Below are 6,000 nucleotides of genomic sequence, written 5' to 3' on the forward strand. Positions count from 1 at the left end.
AGCCTAGGAACCTCAAAAAAAGTATAATCTTTTCTTCACCAGTTCTAGCAAATTCCCAGGGTTGACTTTCATTGGTCTGAAGTGTGTCAGACCATTCTCGAATCAACTGCTATGATTCTGATGGACGTAAGAATAGACTAAGTGAGGGTGGCTCCCAAAAAGGAAGGGCTGCGTTCTGTTACCAGGGGTAGACAGGCCATGCAAACAAGAACAGATGTCCTATACAGGTGGTCAGGGAAGGTGGTTAAACCTTAAAAGCTGGACAGGCAGGCCCTGGCCCGTTGGCTCAGTGGTAGAGCGTCAGCCTGGCGTGCAGAAGTCCCGGGTTCAATTCCCGGCCAGGGCACACAGGAGAAGCGCCCATCTGCTTCTCCACCCCTCCCCCTCTCCTTCCTCTCTGTCTCTCTCTTCCCCTCCTGCAGCCGAGGCTCCACTGGAGCAAAGATGGCCCGGGCGCTGGGGATGGCTCCTCAGCTTTTGCCCCAGGCGCTAGAGTGGCTCTGGTCGCAACAGAGCGTCGCCCCCTGGTGGGCGTGCCGGGTGGATCCCAGTCGGGCGCATGCGGGAGTCTGTCTGACTGTCTCTCCTTGTTTCCGGCTTCAGAAAAATACAGAAAAAAACAAAAAAAAGCTGGACAGACAAAATGAGCCTATACTTATTGTGGGCAGTATCTGTTATCAATTTGAACTCTCTCCCTGATTTTCTACCAACAAATTCTCTTTCTTCAATGCAAGCTTCTATCGTGGGCCTAGTGAGATCTTGGTATAACAGAGGACCCTCCAGGTCCCCACAGAAATCTGAGGATGCCGTGAACATAGTGTCTCTGGCCCCTTCTCATTTCAGAACTTCCAAACAAGAACTTTCCTGTGCAGAGTACAGGGAAGCCAAGGCAGTTTTTCTGTTTTTGGTATTAAATTTAGACCTTTCATCCTGACCATGAGATATTTCTGGATTGTGTACGAGCATTCAGCAAATGCCAGTTTTCAAGATGTTATCCCATCTGGGGCTACTCTGCACCCTGCCCACTTTATCTCGTTCTTTTAAAACTGAGAAAAATGACCCAGACACAGGAATAAATTCGGAAGTGGGTTATTCTGTTATCCGTTAATTGTCATGTAATGCCTTAGCCATCTAGGTTACTTGGAGATGAAAGAAACTAGATTTAAACGGAAACCTGAGTTCATTTTTGCAGAAATCCTACATTGTCTCTGCTCTGGCAATTTAATTGCATGGATACGCAGTAGCAGAATGTACGTTCCTAAAAGGTAAATAATACATGAAACAGCCAACTGAATGGATGACATTAAATGTGTGCCTGGTACCACACCACGTTTTGGTCAAATAGTTTTAAAATGGGTTTTGTGAGAGTAATGGACAATGTACAGGAGTCAAGTAATATGCAATTCATGTTCAATCCTCAGTTATGGGTTGAAAATAGGATGTACCTTACATTCTTATAGTCCCAATAATAATCATGTCGTCACTTAGTGGTGTTTACTGTGTCACTTTCCTCCTCTTAAAACCATTTGCCATTTGCATTGCCTTGAGTTTTTCAGGTTGAAATCAGAAGCTGTTTTTTGTGTTTTGTTTTTGTTTTTTGTAAAGGTCTGAAGTCTTTGGAGGAGATTTTACCAGTTGTCCTCAAGAGTAAAGCAGAGCCTGACTAGGCGGTGGCGCAGTGGATAGAGTGTCAGACTGGGATGCAGAGGACCCAGGTTTGAGACCCCGAGGTCACCAGCTTGAGCACAGGCTCATCTGGTTTGAGCAAGACTCGCCAGCTTGAGCCCAAGGTCGCTGGCTCGAGCAAGGGGTCACTTGGTCTGCAGTAGCCGCCCAGTCAAGGCACATATGAGAAATCAATTAATGAACAACTAAGGAGCTGCAACAAAGAATTGATATTTCTCATCTCTCCCTTTTTGTCTGTCCCTATCTGTCCCTCTCTCTGACTCTCTCTGTCTCTGCCATAAATAAATAAATAAATAAATAAGAGTGGAGCAGAGAGAGGACTTCCTTCTAAAGTAAGAAGAGAGAAGTGAGATGCTAAGGAGACTGGGAAAAGGTCACAGGTTAATTCCAGAGCAACTCCTAAGCAGGGAGGAGTACCAAAGGAGACCAACACCATGCTTCCAGTGTCTCTGCTGTGGCTAAAGCTTTCCTTGTCCCAGGCCTGACATGGAGGTACTAATGACATTAGACCTGAAAGAACCAGGCTGCCTAGGGTGATTGGTGGATGACCAAGCAGTCACCAGGACGGGCCACTGACAGAAGATTTCAAGCGAGTCTCTGAAGCTTTGTCACTGTAAAAGATCCCAGGGACTTGGAATCCTCGAGGATGTGTGGGAAGATAAGATGTCCAATAATGACAAGACGTGGACTCAGGGTTGGATTTCAGTTGATTATAAAATCGTTTACTTCCTTTTGCAAATCTGAGTTGTCGACTGAAATGGATAATGTCTGTATCAGTCAGCATCCTGGCATGATCAAGACGGCATACTCTGGGCACCTGAGGAGAGCTTAATAAAGGAGTATCTGTAAAGGTGTGGGCAAGGCTTAGGGGATCCAACAAGCAACCAACAGCAAAGGTGGCCGTTGCTGCCCTACACCCTCATCAGTCCGGGAAGAGAACGGGCACCAGAAGCTTGTAAACAGAGCAGCCTATCTTGGCCTCACATTCCTCCCACCCTCTGATCTACTGGCTGGCTTCCCATGAGCTAAACCCAATGGGGCGCCAGACAGCAGGCCACCACTTGAGGTCATCTGTGCAGATTGTCCTCCCAGGGAAGAAAACAGCAGAATGAGGATCTGGAAGAGCAGACTGAAGGAATTATACATCGAACTGTGTACTGAATTATACAACTGAGATGACGAGCAGTCAGGCTCTGTGAGGTCAGCCCCATGTCTCCAAGCCGCCCTGGCTTGGTCGCTGAAGTTCCGGCAGCACAGGGAGTTAGGCCTCATTTCATTGCAGCACACTGCCCACGTCCACATCGTCTCATTTCATCTTCCCAACAGGGCTGCAAGGACAGGATTGCTTTCTTTCCATTTTGTAATGAAGGAAATTGAGGCCTGGAGAGTCAACAGAGGGCCCGCATTCACATTGCTAGTAGCTGGCTAAGTCAAGATTCAAACAGAGGTCTGCTTGATCCCAGAGCCATTTTCCTCAACCTACTGAACTGCCTCAAACCTGGCTCAGCAGAGTCTGGAGGAAGGACTGTAACAGGCCACTGAGGCTGGAGACAGAGGGATTTCCTGTGTGTGTGTGTGTGTGTGTGTGTGTGTGTGTGTGTGTGTGTGTGGAGGGGGCAGCGTTTACATGCATCTGGTTTTCTCTGCCACCCAGGCTTTGTCAAGGAAACTTTTCTCGTACTGGGCAGGGTAATGGTTGGAAACCTAAGCACTTACCCCGGAACCAAAAACAGGGAAGACGGAGAGAAAACACTTGGCCAATGATGGGAAAAAGTATATTTTCATTTCAGATGCCTCTCCAGTTCTTTTCCCAGCTGAGTGTTGGTGTATTTATAGAATTCAGGAGGAGTTCTTAAGGGGAGTAAGCAGCGGGCTGCATTTGGGCCATTAGGAAACTGCCAATGGCGCAGGAAAAGGTTGATGACAGGAGACAAGAAAAGGCCAGGAGCAGCAGGGGCACAAACTGGCCTTCTTCATGTTGCTGAGACCTTTTCCTGGGTTGATGATGTCAAATGAAGGTCTACAAAAGCACTGTAGATGGAATCGGAGTCCAAATGATGGACAAACAGATGAACAGCTAAACAAACCGTGGTGTGAACATACAGCAGAATATTACTCAGGCATAAAAAGAAATGCTTGATACATGTGACAATAGGGACCAACCGTGAAAACATCAAGGGAGAGAAGGCAGACACAAAAGGCTATGTATTGTACATGGAATCTCTAAAAAAGGCACATCCATAGGGACAGAATGCAGATTGGTGATGGCCAGGGGCTGGGGGAGGGGAGAACAGGGAGCAACTGCTCAGCAGGTAGAGGGATTCCCAATGGGGGGAGGAGAATCTTCTGGTGGCACAATATTGTGAATGTAGCCAATGCCACTGAATTTTCCCATTAAAAAGGCTAATTTTTTTTAATTATGTGAATCTCCCCTCAATTAAAAGGAAAAGAAAAGAGGGACAGTCAGGGCCTTGGGAGATCAAGCCTCCATCCAAGTCTCTCAAGCTGTCTGCTCGCTCAGTGGAGGTCCCAGGATCTGCAGGGCGGAAGGCCGGATTCCATTCCGGGCTTCCCTGTTCTCTCTGCTTCCCAAGTACTTACTGGCTTCCTGTCTACTGCTCAAACACAGCAAACCCACCCCAAACTCAAGACCTATGCCCTGCTCTTTCTCTGGTCTGGCTGTTCTCTCCCTGCATCTTCCCCAGCCTGGCTCTCTCTCCGCATTCAGGCTTCGGCTGGCTCCAGTGTTCCTCAGGGGACTTCTCTGACCCTCTGCCTAGAGGAACCTGCCTGCCAGTCATTCTCCATCACCGTGTTTGTTGGACTGTTGGTTATGGGTGATTAGTGGGTACTGCAATCAGTTTAATGGGTCTTGATTAACATTTGTGTGTTTGTGTGACAGAGAGAGAGAGAGGGAGAGAAAAAGATAGATAGGGACAGAGAGACAGGAAGGGGGAGAGATGAGAAGCGTCAGTTCTTTGTTGCAGCACCTTAGTGGTTGATTAACATTTTAAAAAAATGAAGTGGAAAAGAAAATATCACAGAATAAAGGTAACTATTTGTGTCAGAAATACACTGCTCACAAAAATTAGGGGGTATTTCAAAATGAATATGAAGCAATAAAAAAAAAGCATTTGATTTTTTTTATCAAACAAGAACATCAGAAAAGCAAACAAGTGCAAGAAAGTTATTTGATTATGCAAATGAGATGCAAAACCAACTTTTATTTCATTGGTGAAAATGCACTGTACAAAAGGAGTATCTGCACGTTCCCTGATCCCCTAATTTTGTGAGAAGTGTGTATATATGTTTTTTGCTTCAGTAACAAACAACTCCACATTTATTGGCTTGAAACACCTTTCCCCCCCTCAAATCTGTGGGGTAGCTGGGCTCAGTGGGGCAGTTCTGTTCCATGTGGTATCTGCTGGGGTTTCCTCATGGCTGAGCTCAGCTATGAGTGACCTCGTCTGAGCCTAGAACATTCAAGGTGGCGTCCCTCCTTTCTGGGCCCCAGCTCCCATTTCTCCTTCATGTGAACTCTCCTGGAGGTCTCTCATCCTTTCACGGTCTAATCTGAGCCTCCTTATGGCAGCTAGGTGCTTAAAAGATAAACTAAGCATATTAGAATTTCTAAGTTTACCTGAGCAAAAATTGATACCAGTCATGCTGCACCAAACCAGAAGTGGTTAGGAGTACACTCCATAGGGCCTGGGAGGGACTTATATAGAGAAACGGTGTAAGCAAGAAAAAGAATTATTTGATTGTCTGTCACTAAAAGCCTAGTTGGCTGTTTGTGATTTGTTGCCCTTTGAGCTTTGATTTTGTGACCTTGAGACATTTATAGGCTTGGATGTTGGTTTGCTTACACTGGCCACCAGGGCATTTGAGACACGTCTATCTCCTTGTTTGATTAAGTTAACAGTAGCCAGAGCACAAAAGGGAAAGCCACCAGGCCTCTTTAAGCTGAGTCCCAATACAGTCATCTCTGTCGCACCCTATTGGTCAGAGCAAGTCGTAAGACCCACCCAGGTTCAAGGAAAGGAGGAGAGTCTACCCCTAACCAGGGAGTGGCATGTGCATACCAGGAAGGATGTTGGCTGAATTGCTGGCAGACATCTTTGCAGGCAATCTACCACAATTGTTTTTTGTGAAAGTTTTCTTTGTTTAATCAACGTGCACGTGTGTTCATTCTTAATAAACATTTCTTGCTGTGCGTCACAGTCAAAAAGTTTGAAAAACACACTTCTTCCACACTCCTTTTTAAATTTCTTCTATGGCACTTAGGACTCTCTGAAGTTATATGTATATGTTCCT

This window comes from Saccopteryx leptura, chromosome 2 (assembly GCF_036850995.1).
Source record: "Saccopteryx leptura isolate mSacLep1 chromosome 2, mSacLep1_pri_phased_curated, whole genome shotgun sequence".
Classification (NCBI taxonomy): Eukaryota; Metazoa; Chordata; class Mammalia; order Chiroptera; family Emballonuridae; genus Saccopteryx; species Saccopteryx leptura.